Source organism: Tachysurus fulvidraco, chromosome 2 (genome assembly GCF_022655615.1).
Source record: "Tachysurus fulvidraco isolate hzauxx_2018 chromosome 2, HZAU_PFXX_2.0, whole genome shotgun sequence".
Taxonomy (NCBI): Eukaryota; Metazoa; Chordata; class Actinopteri; order Siluriformes; family Bagridae; genus Tachysurus; species Tachysurus fulvidraco.
The window spans coordinates 37164444-37186297 of record NC_062519.1 but is presented as its reverse complement, the minus strand read 5'-3'; the positions used below and the strand labels follow the sequence as shown (position 1 = coordinate 37186297).

At 41.2% G+C, this 21854-nt stretch overlaps 1 long non-coding RNA gene across 1 annotated transcript; it reads left to right on the top strand.

Annotated features, from left to right (window-relative positions):
- Nucleotides 1-8314: 8314 nt before the first annotated feature.
- On the top strand, nt 8315-13993 carry LOC113646677. The gene is made up of 3 exons (XR_003441500.2): nt 8315-8360; nt 8819-8904; nt 13523-13993. It is a non-coding gene; the product is annotated as an uncharacterized LOC113646677 (long non-coding RNA).
- Nucleotides 13994-21854: the final 7861 nt, after the last annotated feature.

The window sequence follows — 21854 nt, the reverse complement described above, 5'->3', positions numbered from 1 at the left end:
TTAACCATTGAGCCATCACTTCCATGGCCCTCTGTGGCTGGGATTTAAGAAACAAGCCGTTTTTTTTTTTTTAATATTACTGGCAGCTACAAACAAAAAAAATAAAAACTCATGCACAGAGAAGTGGTGGCTCAACATTTAAGGCTCTGGGTCACTGCTTAGAAGGTCATGATTCAAGCCAAATATTTGTATGTATCTGCCTAGGATATTTTCTAACAAATTGGACTTTTCTTCACTTTCCAACAATGCCACAGCAATCTTTGGCTGGGATTCAAGAGAACAAACTTGTCCATGTTTCCTGGGTGGAAATGTTGACATATTATCTCTCCTGTATATAACAACAATATAAGGCATTCATGGGTGTCTGTGAGCTAATGAATGAAAATGTGGGTAGACTTTACTTGAGCTTATCACATTCCGCTGTGAGCTACAGCTACAACTGTATGAGCAACAGTTCAAAAAGATGTGGTTGGATGAACAGAACTTCATCTTAGACTTCATCCAGACATCGTTTCCCAAAACACCTTTTCCCAAATAACCTTTCTGGCAAGACTTTTTAAAAGAACTGTGAATAGTGTGCCTCTAATTTTTTCTATCTGTGTTTGTATCTGTGTAGTACAACCTATTATTTGTTCATTCTGATAATGCATTCCTAGATACACAATAAACCAACCATATTAGGATCAACATAATAGCCAAAGTACATTATGTTGCTCAGTGGTATGTGCAAGGGATACAAGTTTTTTGTAATTTTTGTTGTGTATCATTGTGAGTATCAGTATCACCTTCCAAATAGTAATAGGATATTCTGGGATAATAAAGAGTGCAAGAAATCTCTTTTGACAAACCAAGTATGCAGTGATCAATGAAGAGCCATATCATAATACTACACAGAATAGAACAAAAGAATATATTACGGTTGTAGACATCTTTAGGCAGACTGGCTGTTAAAACTGGCTCCATAAACAGCTTGACCTTGGCAGAAAGTCGTGGCAAGATGGAAAAGCATATAAATATTTCATTTCATGATATTGTTTGTGTCAAAAACTTTACATGGTTTCATATATTTCAGGTCACGATGCATATTCAATTCAATTCAATTAATATGTATAGAGCTTTTAACAATTCACATTGTCTCAAAATAGCTTTACATAAGTAAATAAACCAAATAAAAATGTTAAAGTCTAAAGTTTAAAATTAAGTAATTATTTATCTCTAACATCTATACCTAATGAGCAAGCCTGAGGTGACGGTGGTGAGAAAAAACTCCCGGAGATGATATGAGGAAGAAACCTTAAGAAAAACCAGACTCAGAAAGGAACATCATCCTCATCTGGGTGACACTGGACAGGAAATAACGTAAATAATATCCTTTCTACAACAGTTTGTAGTTGAGTGGAATTAAGCAACCAAGAGCTCCTGAGGAACTAATGCGTCAGAGCAATGTCCAAGAATATTATATAGATCCTTTATCTAATGGGATTTCAGTTACCACACACAGCTATTTACTGTCAATAACAAGGAGATACTGTTCTCTGTAACACCCCAGGATTCAACCAATCAGGATGAAAAGAATAAATTTAGTATCTGTCCATCACATAACCTAGGAGATCAGAATTTATCTCTGGATATGGCACAAGTATCCCAGGCTATGTGTCTATGTGTTTAGACAGCATGTGTGGAAGTGTTTTAGTGACGTTGATCCACAACGAACCCTGAACCATGAGAAGATATTTATTTTAGTTAACAAAACACTATTTATTACTATTACTACTATTAATATTTTTTTACTACTATGTTTTTGCCTGTACAGGATCTTCATCAGTTAAATCAACATGTCAACCATTAAATCTAAAATAGTTATATGGTAAAATATTTTAATTATATTTTTCTTAGTTCTAAATAACACAGTCCCATAAATGATATAGCCATAAGCATAACCCATTATAAGACCAGCCTCTTATATCAGACGTTATTATACACATTATACAATACAAATATAGATACCAATAATAGGTGGACTACTCATTGCTTTTTTTCATATCTTTTCATAAAGGATTACAGGAAATCTGATTTACATTTACATTTATGGCATTTATACCCTTATCCAGAGTGACATACAACAGTGTTTTGAAATCTCTATCAATGAATACATTAACACTGGTTCACTAGGTTACAGACTTAGAATACCATTAACCTAGAACTCTGTTTTGGTATTCAACTCAAAACACCTGGAACCGCAAGGTTTCCTGAGCCATCAAAATGGTCTCTCAAATTGGTTCACTAGGCTACACAATCATGGGGAAGACTGTTGATGCAACAGTTGTCCAGAAGAAAATAATTGACACCCTTCACTAGGAGGGTAAGCATCAAACATTCATTGCCAAAAAAGCTGCCTGTTGACAGTGTTCTGTATCCAAGCATGTTATCAGAAAGTTGAGTGGAACGAAATAGTGTGGAATGCACAATAAACTGAGAGAACCGCAGCCTTGAGAGGCTTGTCAAGCAAAATCAATTCAAGAATTTGGCTGAACTTCACAAGGAATGGACTGAGGCTGGTGTCAAGGCATCAAGAGCCACCACACACAGTCGTGTCAAGGAATTTGGCTACAGTTTTCGTATTCCTCTTGTAAAGCCACTTCTGAAACACAGATGATGTCAGAGGCGTCTCAGCTGGGCTAAGGAGAAAAAGAACTGGACTGATTCCCAGTGGTCTAAAGTCCTCTTTTCAGATGAGAGCAAATTTTGTATTTCATTTAAAATCCAAGGTCCTACAGTCTGGAGGAAGGGTGGAGAAAAACATGCCCATGTTGCTTGAAGTCCAGTGTTGTTTTCACAGTCTGTGATGATTTGGGGTGCAATGTCATCTGCTGGTGTTGGTCCACTGTGTTTTTTGAAAACCAAAGTCACTGCACCCGTTTACCAAGAACTTTAATAGCACTTCATGCTTCCTTCTGCTGACCAGTTTTTTAAAGATGCTAATTTTCCAGCAGGAAAGTTGGTTAAATGAACATATTGTTTGTGTGCATGCCAGGTTAGGAAATGCAGGAAAATGCAAATGAGATGAAGGCCACTGTCAAAGAAACCTGGGCTTCAATACCATCTCAGCAGTGCCACAGACAGATCACCTTCATGCCAAGCCGAATTGAGGCAGTAATTAAAGCAAAAGGAGTCCCAACCAAGTATTGAATACATAGACAGTAAATAAACAAACTTTCCAGAAGCCCAACAATTCACTAAAAATGTGTTTTATTGGTCTTATGAAGTATTAATTTTTTTTTAAATAGAGAATTGGTGGGTTTTTGTTAAATGTGAGCCAAAATCATCACAATAAAAAGAACCAAAGACTTAAACTACTTCAGTCTGTATGTACTGAATTTACATAATACATGAGTTTCACTATTTGAGTTGAGTTATATATACATAAAGCAAACATGGAAAATAAGTGGTAGTTTAATTGTTTCATGAAGAGGTAGGTCTGAAAGGTCTCTGAGACAAAAAGTCTCCATCATGAAATATGTATGATGATTTTTTTAAGAGCATCCTTAGTAACTGCTTTGTCAGAGCAACAGTGGTTAAGTGTTTATGGACATACTGTATGAATATATGAGTAATAATTCTCTTGCAGAAAAATATGGATTTTTAATAACACTATACGTCTCTAGGATACGACCGTAACCATAGTTCCCTGAGGAACGAGACGCTGCGTCGAAACGCTATGGGAACGCCCTCTGCGTGACCGCGCTCTGAACCACGTGTGTAATCTGACTAATAGGCTTTGGAACGTGACGTCATCGGCGGGTGACGTCGCGTAAACAGGAAGCTACAAATGGCTGCGAGATGGACAAGACGTTAGCTCCTGTGAGAGAAGGTAAGCGCCGCAGGGATGCAGGGAGTGTGGCACGGAGACGCAGCGTCTCGTTCCTCAGGGAACTATGGTTACGGTCGTAACCTAGAGACGTTCCCTTTCGGAACTCGAGCTGCGTCGAAACGCTATGGGAACGAGTGTCCAATCACGCCACACTGACCAGACCCTGCTTAGAGAGTGAGGGCCTCCGCACCTGCACGTAGAACAGAGGAGCCCGGGGTGGCTCTGAGGTCAAGGACATAGAACTCGACAAAGGTCATCGGAGTGGACCAACCCGCAGCGTCACAGATGTCTTGGAGTGCCACTCCAGCGGACCAGGCCGTAGAGGCCGCCACACTCCGGATGGAGTGAGCTCGGACCCCGAACGGTGCGGGGAAGCCAGAGGGCTTGGGAGCCGACAATCGCATCCACTATCCATCTGCTCAACATCTGCACAGCGGCCAGGAAACTCTTCCTGTTAGGGCCGTAGCAGACGAGCAGCTGCACCGATTCTCTTCATGGACTCGTCCTGCGGAGGTAAGTGACCAGTGCTTGCACTGGACACAGTCGGTTCTGTCGCTCCTGTTCGGGGGCTGTAAATGGAGGAAGCTCTGGAGTGGAGAAGGGTCTCTCCTACCTCTGTAGAGAGACCAGCCGCTATGAACTGTGCCCCCTCAGGGGCCACAGCCACAGCCTCCACAGCTCTGGGCGGGGGTGCACCAGGGTTCCGCCCGCCTGTGAGAGGAGATCCTTCCTGGGAGGAATTTCCCACGGAGGGCCCTCGAGTAGGGACACCAGATCCGCAAACCATGGCTTGCCCGGCCATCGAGGTGCTACAAGGAGGAGACGAACTCCATCCCGGTGAACTCTCTCCAGAACTCCAGGGAGCAGTGCAATCGGAGGAAAGGCGTACAGGCGTAGCCTCGGCCACGACTGCACCATGGCATCCAGACCTAACGGGGCTGGGTGAGAGAGAGAGAACCAGAGGGGACAGTGCGAGGTTTCCCGGGTCGCAAACAGATCCACCTGGGCTCTGTAGAACCTCCGCCATATGAACTCCACCACCTCGGGGTGGAGACGCCATTCCCCAGGCCTTGGCCCCTACAGGGCATCTGCTCTGACATTCAACCGTCCCGGGATATAAATGGCCCTCAAAGAGAGGAGTCTGTCCCGAGACCACAAGAGGACCGCCCGTGCTAACTTGTACAAAGGGCGAGATCGGAGGCCCCCTTGGTGGTTGATGTAGGAGACCACCGCAGTATTGTCCATGCGGACCAATACATGGCGATCTCTCAGGTCCGGGAGGAAGTGTTGTAACCCCAAAAACACCGCCATCATCTCCAGGCAATTTATGTGCCACGAGAGACGTGGGCCGCTCCACAGACCTTGGGCGGAGTGGCCACTCATGACCGCACCCCACCCCGTGAGGGAGGCGTCCGTCGTTAGCATCACGCGGTGACATGGAGCCCCCAACACGGGGCCTTGGGACAGAAACGTTCGGTCTTTCCAAACATCCAAGGCTCGAAGGGCACGCCGCGAGACCTTGATGGAACGATATGGGTTTCCCCTAAGAGAAAACCCCCTGCCCCAGATCCACCACTGGAGGGGCCTCATGTGCAGGAGGCCGAGCGGGATTACGCTGGACGCCGCAGCCATGAGCCCTAGCAGCTTCTGGAACCGCTTCACAGGGAGTGGCTGGCCTTCCCGCACTCTCCTGACTGAGGTGAGGATGACTTCGACCCGAGCAGGTGACAACCGTGCCTGCATCCGGGCCGAGTCCCAGATCACGCCCAAAAAGGTGGTTCTCTGTGCTGGAGAGAGCACGCTTTTGCTGGCGTTTAGCCGAAACCCAAGCACCTTCATGCAGGCGAGGACGACATCTCGATGACGCAATGCCTGGCACTCCGACTGAGCCAGAATCAGCAAGTCATCGAGGTAGTTTAAAATGCGGATGCCCTGGAGCCGCAGCGGGGTCAGTGCTGCGTCGACGCATTTCGTGAAGGTGCGGGGCGAGAGTGCTAGGCCGAACGGGAGGACCCGATATTGGTAAGCTTCGCCCCCAAAAGCAAACCTCAGGAACCTCCTGTGTGCAGGAAGGATGGAAACGTGAAAGTGCGCGTCTTCCAGATCTATTGTGACGAACCAGTCCCCTGACCTGATCTGAGCCACGACCTCCCTGAGGGTGAGCATCCTGAACCTGAGCCTCCTGAGAGAGCGGTTCAAGGAGCGTAGATCTAGAATGGGACGCGACCCGCCATCCTTCTTCGGAACGACGAAGTACGGGCTGTAAAAGCCTGACTCTCGAACCGAGGGGGAGACCACCTCAATGGCTCCTTTCCTCAGGAGTGTGTGCACTTCTTGTTCCAGGACCAGAGCCTGCTCGGGTCCCACCAGGGTGGGACACATCCTGTTGAAACGGGGAGGAGAGGACGCAAACTGAATCGTGTAGCCATCCTCTATGGTCCGCAGGACCCACCGGGAGACTCCTGGCAGCTCCTCCCAAGCTGTCAGAAAGTTCCTCAGGGGAACCAGCCCCTCAGGGCTGGCCTCTGACCCACTCAGAGCAGCTGGGGCCAAGCCCTGCAGCTGATGGTGCCTTGTGAGAGGCGACGGACCCTCCCCCTCCACAATGAACCTTCGGGTGGAAAGGTGGGGAGCGAACCGCTGGAGGGAAGCCGTGCCCTGAAGCAGATCTTGTGGCAGGGCAGACAGACTGGCCTCCCTGACCCGAACGGACGGAGCCACGTACTGCGGCCGTTGAGACCTCCTGAGAGGCGGCGGGCCTTCCCCATCCATACAGAGACTTTGGGTGGAAGTGGAGGGAGGTGCCCGCTGGAGGGGGGCCGTGCTCTGAAGCACATCCTGTGGCAGAGCCAACGGCCTAGCGCCCCGGTGGTTTAGGGGAGGGATGGGCACCGTCATGTGAGGCGTGCCCCATCCCCCCAACCGTAGATCGTCAGGATCTATGCACCACTGCCCGTTTGTCGGAGGCGAGGGTGACCCTCAGGTCACCCTGCTCCTTCCTGGGCCTAGAGCGTCGCCTTGAGCCCTTAGGCCCTGCCCGCGGAGATCGGGTGGCCACGCTCTGTCTCTGGGCTTCGCGGTGCCCGGAAGGACCAGGCAGGGGCTGCCGCCGAACAGCCCCACGAGATGGCCGAGGGAGGTACTGCTGAAACGCAGCCGACTGCTTCTTAGACTCCTGGAACTTGTGTACGCCCACCGTCACAGCGTCGCCAAACAGTCCAGGAGGAGCCATCGGTGCGTCCAGTAGCACAGCTCGATCCTTGTCCGGGAGGTCGGACAAGGTGAGCCACAGATGCCTTTCTGTGGCCACCAGGGCCGCCATGGACCGCCCAACGGCCCGCGCCGTGTGCTTCGTGGCCCGAAGAGCCAAGTCGGCAGTGCGACGCAACTCCTCAATATCAGCGGTCCCGGAGCTAAGTCCCTCATCCAAATCACGTAGCAGGTCAGCCTGGTATGCCTGCAACACACCCATGGTGTGGAGGCAGCCTGCGGCCTGACCTGCTGCCGCGTAAGCCTTCCCTACTAAGGCTGACGTAGCACGTAGCGGCTTAGTTGGGAAAACCGGAGCCTTTAGCGACGATGCTACGTTAGGGGAGAAATAGCTAGCCAGCGTCTCTTCCACACGTGGCATTGCTGAGTGACACAGGGCGCAGGAAACGCTCATCCAGCTTACTGGGTGTGCGCTGCTTCTGCTGCTCCACCGGCCAATCTAAATCCAGTTTGGCTACGGCTCGTGTCATGACCTCGAGGAGCTCCTCATACAGCACAGGCTGTGAGGAGCCCACGGGCTCGCTAGCATCCATCAGCTCTCCTTCCTCGGAGGGAGAGACATGTAATGCCGCGCTGCTCGCACCGGGAGAAGAATCAGCCATCGGGCCTGCTTCTCCGCGAGAGCCGGAGCTCGATTCAGCAGACGAGGCTGAAGAGGACTCATCCGCCTCCAATCCCGCTGCTAAATCGGCCTGCGAGCCCCATGAGCGCCGGCGCTGCTTTGCCTCGGCAAGAGCGGGACCGGAGCCGCGAGGGAGAGCGCTCTTCTCGAAGAGCGCTCTCCGGGAGCGAAGCGTGCGCATAGCCATGCGGCTGCAATGTGAGCAATCGACTACCTCGAGAGCCGATTGTGCATGCTCCACTCCCAAGCAAACAACGCATTGATCATGCGAATCCTTCCCGGTAATAAAACGGGGACACGGAAAAACACACTTTCGGAAGTTCTGTCTGCTAGCCATCACTCTATCAGAAAAACACAGTATCAGAAAACAGCGCTTACCTGAACGAGCAGAAGCTGGCGTCTTGTCCATCTCGCAGCCATTTGTAGCTTCCTGTTTACGCGATGTCACCCGCCGATGACGTCACGTTCCAAAGCCTATTGGTCAGATTACACACGTGGTTCAAAGCGCGGTCACGCAGAGGGCGTTCCCATAGCGTTTCGACGCAGCTCGAGTTCCGAAAGGGAACTTTGTATGGTCTGGTTTTTATCAGCAATCAGGTTTGTGCTGAACTCAGAGTTTGCGATAATATATAGTATTTTAAATTTTAATTTAATTTTTTTTTAATTAGATTTAAACTTTAATTGTATATATTCATTTATTTATTTTCATCCTTATTTGTTCTTGTTCTTGTTCTTGTTCTTGTTCTTGTTCTTCTTCTTCTTCTTCTTCTTCTTCTTCTTCTTCTTATTATTATTATTATATATTTATTTATTTTTGTTCTCTCTCTCTCTCTCTCTCTCTCTCTCTCTCTCTCTCTCTCTCTCTCTCTCTCTCTCTCTCTCTCTCTGTCTTCTGTTTCCATACTGTACTTCTGTAAAGCTGCGATCTTGTTAAAATAAATTGAATTGAATTGAACTATAGGTTGTTGTGATGGATATACTAAATACCATGAACCTATATTTTCATTAAACATCTACCCCACAGTGAATTTATTTCTTTTTTGTGTGTGTTTTAGCAGCCTATGTTGCATCCACAGGCTCTACACAAGGTGAAACCAGAGCCACGAACATCAGATGCTTGACCGTGTGTAACAGGAGATATGTGTGTACCATCCACACCTAATCCTCCAATGACCATATCTTAGCAGAGTCAAGTAGTTCATTCAGTGGCCTCTTTTCACTTCTTTACATGGCTTTTTTTCTCTTGGAGAAATGTCAGCATCTATTTGGGCATGGCCTCTAGGGAACAGTACACAATGCTGCCTCTCTGTGTGCACGTCTAGGCTAGTGTGTGATGGGCATAGCAGCAAAACACCAGTTTATATTAGGGCAAATATGCATTTACAACATGTCCATTTTTACATAATAACTATTCTAGAAAATTCTGCATGTTTGCATGCATACCCTTGCCCGAGTCACCTTAGCTCTCTCAACCTTAAAAAGCTTTTTAAAAACTTTTCCTGCCACTACTTGAAAAATAAAGGGCTGGTCTGGTGGGATTGGTGTGATCTGGCAGATCTCTCTGGTTTCTCTCAGGTGCTTGTTCACTGTTCTCCATCTCCACTGTACAGTAAGTATGTACAATGCTACCATTCTCCTGCTGCTGCAGACCTCAGCTACACAGATAGCATCAGCTCTCACACATTGTTTTTATCCCTGGGGGTATGCTTTTAAAATTTGGCAGAGAAGTTATCAGGGAGGAAAAGAAAGAATGAGTTGTTTTTAAAGGAGTTCAGCTGATTTAGTCAAGTCCATTTAAGCAAACAGCTCCACATTGCTTGTTGTAAAATTCCTTTTTCCTCTAGACCTAATAACAATTCTAAACCATTCCAGTTAGTATTTTTTGTTTTGAGTTGACATAAAAGATCCCAAAGTGGCTTACAGATTACTGATTATAAGATCTTCACTGAAACAAATCTTCATTATGTTTTTATTATGAAGCACAGTCTATAAATAAGTCATACAATACTTACTTTGACATTTTCCCTATGTTATCCTCCACAATTTGCTCACCTGAAATCTGACAGCTCTCCTCTACCATTTCTCTGTTTTTTAAATTGTTATGCCGCATTATAGTGCAGTATAAGACAATTATTGGAAAGCATGCTGCCATTTTCCATATACTGCTACCTATGATTGGCCAGTATCAATGTGACTGACAGGAGAAAGAGAGAGAGAGAGAGAGTGAGAGAGAGAGAGAGAGAGAGAGAGAGAGAGAGAGAGAGAGAGAGAGAGAGAGAGAGAAAGAAAGAAATTCATGTTCATACATAGCCAAATTGAACAAAATTTTGTAAAAATCTTCTCAATTTGGCTATGTATAGCTATTTTATTATCAGGATTCTTGGAAAAACCTCCCGACGATAGAACTAAAAAAATATTTTTTTTTGTTCGACAATAAAAAAAAAAGGGGGGGGGGGCACGGTGGACTAGTGGTTAGCATGTTCGCCTCACACCTCCAGGGTTGGGGGTTCGATTCCCGCCTCCACCTTGTGTGTGTGGAGTTTGCATGTTCTCCCCGTGCCTTGGGGGTTTCCTCCGGGTACTCTGGTTTCCTCCCCCGGTCCAAAGACATGCATGGTACAGTAGGTTGATTGGCATCTCTGGAAAATTGTCTGTAGTGTGTGAGTGTGTGAGTGAAAGAGAGTGTGTGTGCCCTGCGATGGGTTGGCACTCCATCCAGGGTGTATCCTGCCTTGATGCCCGATGACGTCTGAGATAGGCACAGGCTCCCCGTGACCCGAGGTAGTTCGGATAAATGGTAGAAAATGAATGAATGAACTTTTGCACCATTTTGATCACATGAATTGAATGCATTTAATCCTAATCTTAACACAAAAACTAATATGCTAGTGAAAAATGGACCTAAAACCTGGACCTAATGTGTTCTCAAAAATAGTAACACATTTAGGAGCATACTATTTGGACAACTAGAATGTAAGGATTTTTTTCGTTAGATAAATCTGTTCTGTTAAAGGTATGTCAGGGATTGTGAGATGAAGATGCAAGTGCAGAGAGTATTTTTCATGGTTACAAAGCAAAGAACAAACAAAATATGAGTGATACTGTGGCACATAAAACATGTGACTACAAAGACAAAAGTTTGACAATAAAACACACAGAAACCAGAACTTGGAAATAGATTGCAGCACAGACAGCAGAGTTTTGTTAGCATCGGCCTGATTCTGATTGGTTTAGCATTCTTACACATTTTGTTCACGATAATCTTCACACATGCATGCAAAGTTTAGGAATTTTGAAACCACCAAGCTAGATTAATGACAAGATGTTTAATTAGTATTTACATTACATACGAACATATGCATGTCAATTTTCTTAGAATTTAGTAAAAGATAGCTTCTGTACAGTCTTGCATTTTACTTAGAATGTGGCTTAGAACTTAGAACATTCCGATGGCTATATTGATATACAGTATACTAGAGCTCTGTGTGTAGGGAAAATAAGAGGCCTTTATCAGTAGTAATCTAACATTGCTGAACTAAAATTCCTGACACAGCATTCACTGTTATTGTTTATTATTGCGATTTCCTACATCCCACATCAATAGAAAACTTCCACCAGATAACCCTCTTCCTTGCTGCCACTATTTTGATACAGTCAATGAATAGAATAAGCTGAATTCCCTGCTATCTTTGTCTAGATTATAACACAACACAGAGAGAGAGAGAGAGAGAGAGAGAGAGAGAGAGAGAGAGAGAGAGAGAGAGAGAGAGAGAGAGAGAGAGAGCTGTGTCTCTCATGTCTCTAGGATAAAAAAGAAATTCTGTTCTGACATGGATTCTGTGGTCCGGAGATGTTTGCAGGGCTTGTTGGAATCTCAACTGCCAAAAAAGAATCTAGCCTACTTTGGTAAAAGGGCCAAAAATCTCTGCTTTCTTACTTTGTCACGACACAGACTGTGAATCAGCCCAGCTTTTGTGTATGTGTCTGACCTCAGGCCAGGGAGAACCATATCACACCGATGGATCAAAACGAATGTGCAACGAGCAGACTCATGCACAACCTGATCCCAGATAATCCCCTCTCAGGTGTATACACAGTTAATTAGAGCTTGTAGTGGTTTACTCATGCCACAAAGAGGGGATTTTTGTACAGTTCTTTTTATTTAGGGCACTTAAGTTCACAACCAAGCCCTAAGTATTTTCCAGATGAAATATAATAGTTGCCAAAATAACTTAAGGGTACAATCAGTTAGATTAAATAATAATAATAATAATAATAATAATAATAATAATAATAATAATAATAATAATAATAATAATAATACGTTTATTTATTTGCTATTAGGTGAATAGTTGGTAGAGAGAGCCAATATACCTGAAGTGGACAATATTTGGAACATCAAAGCACCAGAAATAGGCTTAATAATCTCAGTAGTTATATCATAATAGTAATAATTATATCAGTTAAAATACTGTACATTGGCTTTAATAAGCTCACTGAAATGTTAAGCCGATAGTCCGCTATCTTGCATGGAAATTCACGCAAATAAGAGAATGTCAGTGATAGTTAAGAATACACCTAAAATGCATTTTAAGAATTAAAAAATACCCCCAGATCAAACAGAAATATGATACACTAGGAAATTATACTAACAGAAATCACATAAAGTATCAAAAAATTGAAAAAGCACCCATGAGTTTCTTAAAGGAAGCTGACATTAGATGTATCTTAGATGCAAATACAAAAAAAAAAAACATGAACAGAACACATGAACATGATTTGTAACACACAGCAACCCGCAGACGCAAAGACATTTTCAGTGAAAGCTGCCCACTTTTGTTGATGTGAGCGTTGATGTGGGTGTGTCCAGGGACATGATATATATACAGCCGTATATATATATATGATATATATATACGGCTGAAAGACACAAACCCTAAACTCCTAAAAAAAATGATTTGGAATGTTGGTTGCACCACCCACTGATAAACATTATTACTATGGCAAGAGATAGTAGGAATGCCAACTGGTGACATGCACAATAAAATCATTTTGTGTGTGAACATAGAAGAAGAAGCTTTTATTTTGTCAAATATACATTACAGCACAATGAAATTCTTTCTTCACATATTCCAACTTTGAAGTTTGGGGTCAGAGCGCAGGGTCAGCCATGATACAGCACCCCTGGAGCAGTGAGGGTTAAGGGCCTTGTTCAAGGGCCCAACAGGGGTAGCCTAGCAGAGCTGGGGCTTGAAATCTCATCAACAAGCCAGAGCCTTAACCACTTGAGCCACCATCACATCACAATAAATGACATTTGTGCAATGATACATATTAAACACTATTTCACCCCAAAAACTATCAAGCACAAATAATATTGCAGTATTTTTAGCAAAACTCATTTGATAACAATTGGCACCACCATAAATATTTATTGGGGTCGTGTACATTAAAGTGCGCTGAGGCTCAACCTGTTGAGGTTATTGAGGAATCTTGGACCACTCACAACGTACACCATCCCAATCTCACTTCCATTTCCATAAATCAGAAATCTAACGTCTTTACCTCTGAGCTATTTCTTCCTTAATAGCACATCGATGAATACTTTATATATTAACTTTTACTGATTTTATTGTTTATAAAAACTTGAAGTGTCTTCCATAGGTGTTATACCAAACTGCTAACCAAAGTGCTCGCTTCGGAGTCACTTATGAGACATGTGAAGGACTGGCTTGTTTATTTGCTCTTCTGTTTTACAGGGGCTGGTGTAATGCCGTGGGCATGCTGAGTCGTTCTGGTGCTCAACTCTGCCCTGTGGGTGTGTGGTTCTCTGACATGATGAACGTACAGCTCTGTAAAAGCACAGAGTAGCTTAAGATAATCACACGTCTCTTGTTAAGAGGCACAACATGTACATAACCGCACCAGAGGGGTGTGTTGGTGCTTTTGACATCTAAAGTGATGCCAATGTCACACTCACAATGAGGTGGAACGGGACCTGAACTCCAGTGATGTGTATTTAAAACCTGTAATTTTTTTTTTAAATAATATAAAAAAAACTGCTTGGTTAATTTAGCATGAACATTATGGAGTTTTCACCATATCAGAGTTTTTATTATATGTAATGTTTAGGCATTTTAAGAACCACTTTTGACTTGATTTCTTGTTCCAGTTATTATTTATTTCACATGTGATTTATTCACACAGTTCATTCAAATTCACGTAATGTTTTGTCACACAAGGTGTGAATCTTTTGTATGATTCAGATATTTTAATATGATTTTCCTTAATTTATAAATTCATCATTCATTTTTATATTCGTCTATTTGTTTTTCATATGATTTTTTGTCAACATAATTTAAATGATTTAGAAGTGATTTTTTAATTTCAAATGATTTTCATTCATTAATTTTTTTACACATTATTCATTTAGTAAATCATAATAAACTTTTAAAAATTATGAGTTGTGTATTTTAATGTGTTTTTGTTACATAATTGATTATTTTTTTTACATCTTTTATGTTTTACACATGATCCATTTTTTGTTTTTCCACAGCAAAGTATGTTATTTTTTAAATGTCACTGTATATTTTTTTACATCATTTGATTTTTTCTTGTAGAACCTATGATTTGTTTTTATTAGATATTAACACATGAAATTCTCATGTGATCCCATATTAGTTATTTAATTACACATGATATGTTTCGTGCACACAATGTGAGGAATACAATTTGATGAACTGAACGCAAATCTGTCACATCAAATTTGTTTCAACTGAACATTTAGTAAATAAATGCTGATGCCCTATAACACATTTGCAGATAACAAGGAAATATTAGCATTGCCTTTCACTGGGGAATGTTACTGAAAGGCAGAAGCCTGTAGTCAGAGAAGCGTTACGCCTCAAGCGATGCTCTTCTCTTAAGTTTCCTCCAGGGACACCGGCCATTCTGGTTTGATCTATGTCTCAGTAAGGTGACCTTCATTAGGCTCAAAGGCCATTCTGGCTTAAGCTCTAAATAGAGAAGTGCTGTCGATGAACAAAGGCTTAGAGTAAAGTGGGTTGCTAAAGCCTACTCCCTAAAGTACTCAAATCTCCCAAAAGATAATGTTGGACCCTTGAGTAAGATTAAAAGTGTCAAAATGCTTGTGAAGGTTGTGAAGGGTTGATCCTGAGGGACTGATGAAATACAGGTGAAATATATAATGGCCATGTGTTCTAATTAAAACAAATGAAGATCATTGAACTGTGAAATGCATTAGGTTATAGATTTAACATGATTCTAAAAGTACAACCAGTGAAGAATCAGAAACAGAACAAACATAGATAATATCTCACTACAACTACAACGATAACAGCAGTCTAGGATCTTGCTAGCTACAGTAAAGATCTAGACTATTTTTCACAAAATACTCTGACAAATGCCAACTATGAATTAGCAGCCTTAGATAACTGCAGAAGTTGTGAGATCATCTTCATTAACCTATATTTCCTTGCAGATCCAAGCATTACATCACCATAGAATTAACTACAGAATGACTAACAGAAGATAAAATGTTAGCAAGCTTGGGATACTCTCTGTGTGGTGGTTTCCTCTGGGTTCTCTGCTTTCCTCTAAAAATAGATGGATCTTGGTGGATTGGCTACATTAAAATGGCCAAATGCTTTTCATCCAACTTCATCTGGCCAAATGAATAAATGCCAGAAAGATATCTGTAATTTAGCCTCATGAGCCTACAAAATTCATGTACTGGAGCACAAATTCAAAACAACAAAACAAACCGTGTCATGTATATTTGCACTGCAGATAAAAAAATCAGGAGATGTAGTAATCAGTACACAGATTTATGAAACCACTTTCCAGCATTGATAAAAATCAACAAACAAAAAAATATCAGCCCCTTTCAATACAGAAATACAGCTTATCAGCAGTGGGTCCTTGCATGAGGCATGCAGGCCACTTGGCCCTGTGTTGCCATGACTATACTAGTGACTTGTGGGAGATGAGAAACAACGTGGTGATTGATGCTCCCCAAAGCCCCTAGCTGACAGTAGTCTGATCAGGTAGAGATGGTCTGCTGCTGACAGACATCAGAGCCACTCAGCACAATGGTGCACAATAGCACCTACGTAATGCCCTTAGACCCCTTTGTGTTGACTGACTCTTTTCAAGTCCTTTCCACCAGGAGGGAGAAAAACACAGGCACCAAGCTTGGAGAACTAAGCCATTCAGAGCAAAGCTTAATGTGTTACCAGACACTTCTCAAGGAGCAACATGACTGAGAGGAACCATGGAGGTTGTCGGTTATTTTCTCTCTGACAGGCAACAGGCTTCATCAACTTTCAAAGCAGCCCAATTGTGCTGCTATTCAGCTGGAGGCAGACATGAGATGCTAAAGAGAACTGTCTTGATTCATATTGCATGAAAAGAATAAAAATGAAGGAGTAAAAATTTTCATGTTGTGAAATGATGGAGTTAATTACTGCAGTGCCGATTATGTTTTGATCAGCAACAAAATAACAGGTTTGTACTTTAAATGGGTTTAAGACCTGTTCTTCTACAAGTATAAGAATAATTTGTAGGTAAAATGCTTTTGTAATTCATCTCATAGCTGCAGTTCAATCCTGTGCTCGAGTTCCTGTCTGTGTGAAGTATAAAGTGTCCTCAGTGTGTCTGCATAAATTTCCTCCGTGTTCTCCAGTTTCTTCCCATCACCCATCACTATGCTGATAGGTAGTATCTAACCCTCCTTATTTCCCCTAGGTGTGTAGGTGTGTATGAGCCTCCTGCTGTCTGAGAAAAGGTACAGGTACCAATGCATTCAGGCCCTTACAAACAAGCTGTGTTAAAATGTGTTCCCCAAACCATCTGACACCAACCCAACACACACACACTCACTGCACACTGTACATCACTGCATTCCTAAAGCGCGTTTTGCAGGCTACTTACTAGAGTTGCTGCTACAATCCTTTATGCTAACTGTCCTTTATGTTTACAGACGTATGATGTCAAAACTGTTGTATGGTACTGTCTGCCTTGCACTGTTTGCACACATGCATTTTATGTAGTACTGTGTAGTGTACTTACTGTAGTTCTGTGTTGCTTTATGTAGCCCTGTGTTTTATGGAGCACCATGCTCCTAAAGGAACATTGTATCATTTTACTGTTCTTCACCAACTCTATATGGTTGAAATGACAATAAAAGCTTGATTTTTTTATTTATTTTTTTTGTTAAGTGACTTGATATTTGATTGTAATCTATTGATTGACTGGTGTCCGTTCCAGGATATATTCCTATCTCATGCCCAGTGTTCCTGGCATACTGTAGTTTCAAGACTTACAGAATGCAAATCAGACAGAAATCAGAATGGACAACTGAATGAATATTTTAGTTGGATTTTTTTTCATGTTCAGGAATGAAATTCTGAAGTGATGTTTTGCACCAGGGAGGTCTGACATTTGAAATCTGTACAGACCCCATTTGATTCAAAATTGTGCCTGCATTACCACTTCCACAGGTCCCAAAAACATGGCTAAAAAGCCAATTTATGGGCTTTAAAGCTATGACTTTAAAGCCCATTTCCCGCTAGAGCAGGGGTCATCAACTGGCAGACTGCAGACAGATGAGAACACAGCAAAGTATTTCAGAAGCACACAAAAAATACTATAACAGAGCTGAGGAAAAACTGCCTGAATTTCAGACACTTTCAGGCAAATAAACAAGCCAGTCCTTTTTTTTAAACATGACCTGTGGCAGACCTTTAATTGCAGATGATTTTATGTTATTACTTCATCTTAACAAAACTCATCAAGAATAGAAAGAGTCACTTTCAGTTTCACTGTCAACAACAACCTAATGGTTTGTTATTGAAAGTTCAGGTTAAAATAAAAGGTTAAAATACAACCGGAGTAGAAATAATGTAGAAATTCAAAATGTCAAAAAACTGAGTGATATATATATATATATATATATATATATATATATATATATATATATATATATATAAATATACAGAGACTGTCATGCCTTCTTTGAACCAAAGTTGTGTCAGTCAGTTGTATGGTCTGGTCTTTAATAGCAATAATTTGAAGACTTTGACAGGTAGGAATTAGTGTTGGGTCTATGGTGAACAGACTTAGGGTTAGTTCCTCGGGAGCTCTTGCTTGTGCAATTATTTACATTTACAGCCTTTGTCAGACGCCCTTATCCAGAGCGACGTACAGAGGTGCTAAACTCTCTATCATTGGATACATTCACTAGGTTACATACTTAAGATACCATGAATCCATTGTTCAAATGTTTGTTTTTTTATTTGTTTGTTTTTTTGTTTTTTTATAAACATATAAGCAACAAACAGTGAAGGAAGTGGTAGTTGAAGTGTTTCATGAATAAGTAGGTCTTCAACCGTCGTTTGAAATTATAAACTCAAGTATGATTTGTATTCAGATGCATATTTTTCTCTACAGAATTTAACTCTGCAGTTAACAACCTAGCAGTGATCCACTCACTATTGCTTTAGGGCTTATGCTCCAGAGGAAAGATGGTCAAGGATTGTGCTATGGGAAACAATGACCAGTAGTCTTCCCAAAAACCTCAGAACTGAACGTGTGTGTTATGGAAACACCTATGAAAATCCTATCATCTGGTATCATTGTAATAACAGTTTCTCAGACCTTTGTGTTCAACACAAAGAGAGCTCCTGGGTGCTATGCAACATTCAGTTCCTTGTGTTGTTTTCTTGGGGATTTTGCTTAGGCTGAAATATTTCAGCAACTGTGTTATGAGGGTTTTACTGTGCAGTGTGTCCCAGCTGGGGAGTTTCCATTACTGTTTGTGCTTCACTGCTGAATAATAGGCAACAAAAGCCTATAAATTTGTCCTTGTACCATGGCTGAATGCTTTTCCATTATAATCTTGTAAGCACAAATATTAAATAGAAGTACAGTTTTGTAGGATTTACAACTCAACGCTTTTGAATGTTGTTCCAAAATTCTGACGTTTACATTCTTTTTAGTTAAACACGGCTGTATATAAGGTTTGAAAAAAAAAAAATCATACCTAAAGAGGAGATGAGTTGCTGGGCCTGTGCTGGCATGCTGAAAGGAGGTTTAAAAGCTTCTTAATTAATGACCACACATGTATTAACCCAGAAGCTCTGTAGTGGAAAAGCCCACATTATTAGGAGCTTGCAGGGTCAACAAGTGCAGAGAGAACACTTCACAGCTTCTGGCATATGTACATGTAGATAAATAAATCTCCCAGTTGATCTTTGATGTGTAGAAATCTTTCTGCATGGAGCCTGTTGCAACAGATTACATGAACAGCTGTTCGGTCAAAGGTATAAAGGTGAGGGAGGCTGTGCTAAATGGTGACTATAGTATCTATTTAATATTGTTATTTGCAGTGCTTTAGAGCAATTTTATTATGAAATAGAACCCCAAAGACAAATCTAGAGACTTTTTGAGTAGATTTTTGCGATTCACTATGGCTCCAAAGCATACATCATTGCTGCATGTTATAGACCAAGTTAACTTGATTCACTGATTCAGAATGATTTGTGCTCATAGACATGTTCTCACTGATGTAGCCTTGTTGTTTTCAATAACCAATCACCGATCACCATTGTTCCTAATGACCAATCACGTTTCAACAATATTTCCAACGTCCAATTGCTATTCTTCACTGTTCCCAATAACCAATCACAACTCACCATTGCTTCGTATTGATGTTAATATTTGGTATCACTCCCTGTAATTACAGCATTATGTGGAGTTGTCCACATATATCCAGATATATTTTCATTCATTCATTCATTTTCTACCGTTTTATCCGAGATATATTTTCAAATTTTTCATATTTTATATAGTTTTTATATAGTTTATAATTTTTTATTTATCTATCTCCTTTTGGTTTTTGTTTATTTTTTTTTAACATAAATTGCATTTATTTTTATGTTTATATACCGGGCAGATGCAAAAAGCATTTCACTGCATGTCGTACCCTGTATGTAGGTGTAAGTGACAAATAAAAGTTGATTTGATTTGATTTGATTTGATTTAAGTTGCACCACTGTGAAGAACAATATTTACCAAATAAAATAGTTCATGCTTGTTACTGGTACAAATTTGTATAAACTTGTAATATGCAATCTTGCATCTGTAGAGGTAAAAAAAACTTACAGCCCAGACATGAAATATGTGCCTACAATGTATATGTTTCATTGACATATTTGCCTGTAGCAGTGTGCAACAATCTAAACTGCTTTAATTCATCACAATATTAGCAATAGTAGCTCAGCCTCACATTAGCCCTGACCTTACCCTCCTGTGAGTAATACTGAAAACACACACACACACACACACACACACACACACACACACACACACACACACACACACACACACACACACACACACACACACACACACACACACACACACACACAGAAAGAGAGAGAGGGATGGAAATTATATTGCATCATGTCACAACACCATTTAACACCACAGGGTATACATGTGAGGAGGAAAAGAAACGAGAGAGGCATGTGTTCTTTTATAAACTTTAGTAGTCAGATTAACATTTTCAAAAAATATTTTTCTATTCTTAAAGATTATATTACATTTTATAAGTATGAGTAATTTTAATTTAAGTTTAATTTATTACAAAAAAAACACCTTGGTTATTATTGCTATCATGGTTGTTATATATAACTTGGTCTTGGTAACTTATTGTTTTCTGTCCATAATACATTTAGGATTATTTGTAAATGTTTTGGGTTACTCAATAACCAATATGGTTGGTATGGTGACATGTCTTAAGCTAACACATACATAATCTAGCACATAATAACACATACAGTATGTGACATTCTTTCCTTATCTTTTGCAATTAAAAAAAAAACTTTGACACTTTTTCATTGTAACTTTAAACAAATGTTTTAAATTCATGGTATCTCAAGTATGTAACCTAGTGAGCCAACATCAATGCATTCAATGTTAGAGATTTAAGCACTTATGTACGACGCTCTGGATAAGGGCAGCTGCCAAATGCTGTAAAAGTTAAATGTAAATGTAAATAAAGACTTTTTAAACAACTGTCCCATATTGCCCAAGACTGATAAATATAGACAAATATGAGAAATACATAGTAACACAAGTAAGTAAATATGGCATAGACTATAATCAGGTAGAAATAAACATGGGCAAGAGCATGTGATCTAATGAGAATGATAGGAATTGAAGTCCAAGGCCATCTCATGTCAAAAATGAGCACTGTAAGAAAAAGCATGAAAAAGGCGACGTCACTAAATCAAACATGACACCTCGCCATCTACACTGGTGCCACCACTGGCCTGCACTATCAATGTGCCAAGAAAAATAATACAGACATGCACTGTATATTATCTGTTATACTTGGCTGCAGAAAATGGAACTAGTCTAACAACAACATGGGGTTCTCAAGTATTTCAAAGAAAGCTCATGCCCTACAGGTGGCTATGCTAAAGTCTGTGTCTAAGATCTCCCTCTCTTTGTTTGAGCTGGATAATGTGTTAAGGATACCAGATTACTTGTGGGAGTTCATTGTCACAATCCGTCTGTCTACTATAAGAGGTGGTCAGATCTATTTGTCATAGGTCTTCTTTGAAGGGGACTTCAATTGAGTTTTTTATACTGAAATGTATGTTATTTATTCCACATCATCTGTGGTTGAAAAATTGCCCCATATTATTTGGTGATTCACATGATACAGTTCTCCCTAAAGTATTGGAATGACTACTCCAAATCTTCTGTTTCTGCTATACACTGCAGACATTTGGGTTGGAGATCAAAGAATGAATATGAGATGATAGATCAGTATTTCAATTGAATTTCCTGATATTATAAACATCTTGGCGCCTTTTTGAATCCACTGATTTTTCAAATGATCAAACACATTTCTTTTTTCCAGATACCCCATTTTTATTGATTGTTTGTATAATTATTAGCTCTGAACCCGAGTTCAAGAGAATAGGGAAACTTGATCCTGAAAAAAGAAGAAAGTACTGACTACTGTACTGACAAGCAAAGACTAAACTGAAATATTGTGAG